The following is a 1,107-nucleotide window of genomic DNA, read 5'->3' on the forward strand; positions in this document are numbered from 1 at the left end:
AGATTATAGGAGAAAGCTGAGTTTAGAAAAAGCTGCAAAAATTTTGCTCTTAGAGATCAGATATGTGTTGTTGTTTTTTTTCACCTAATAGCTCCGACATATAGCACAGCACAAATCAAATAGCTGGCTGGACAAATTGCAATAATGCTAGAGTCCCAAATGGAGTGTCCAGAAGCTGAAGCTTCTCCTGAGCCAATTTTCCAAAAGCCAGGAAGGAAATAACCAGTGTCTGGGACAAATGCAGAAAGTAGTAGCCAAGCATTCTACTGGCTTCTAAGCCTGTCTGGCATTCTCTAAAATGAGGTGCTTGCCAAAGTTCATGGTGACAGAATTATAGTGGAGAGGATGCTATTGGAGTGGAAAAAGAGGAATGCTTTGCAGAATTTTGATTTAGAGCCTCAGCTGTAAATGCCAGTTGTTCCACTAACTTCATTTTGCTAATGCAAGAACAGCTTTTGCAGTAATAACATATTTCAGTGTAAATGTCTTTTTAATAATCCTTAATTTGAGTCCTAATTCCCTTGATAGCCACTTTGAGGAGACAACTGCATTCTAAAAGTAACACCGCATGAGCACATTTGAGAAAAGACTAACCATATGCACGCACGCACACACACACAATGTTACATGTATTTTAACACATTATCATATTTCTTAAATGTCATCAAAGGAAGACCCTGAACCCTTTAATAAGCAATCACTCAAAATTTTATAGGCATCAGCAATTAACAGCCCTTAACTTATCATCAGTCAGAGGCTGAGCAGAATGGAGATGAAAGACAAAGATGCTGTGATAAAAAGAACAATAATAGGGAAAGACAAAAGACATGAATGGAGAAAAAAGTGCAACTCATAACGTAACCACAAAAGCCAGGACAAGCTTGCAGCAATGGGACAGATGAATATATTTTATCATGGGATCTGATATACTGTAGTAACACTTTTTCTTAATCCAGTGGGGAGAGCCAACAAGCTAAGTCAGGATCAATGAGTTGACATAGATGGGTCCAGAGCAACAAAGCTGCCAAGAAAACATAAATGCCAACAAAGAAATATGCGTGTGCCCTCACCTTTCCGCCCCACCCCCGAGCCCTTGGTGGAACAAAT

Source organism: Pteropus vampyrus, unplaced genomic scaffold (genome assembly GCF_000151845.1).
Source record: "Pteropus vampyrus isolate Shadow unplaced genomic scaffold, Pvam_2.0 Scaffold130, whole genome shotgun sequence".
NCBI lineage: Eukaryota > Metazoa > Chordata > Mammalia > Chiroptera > Pteropodidae > Pteropus > Pteropus vampyrus.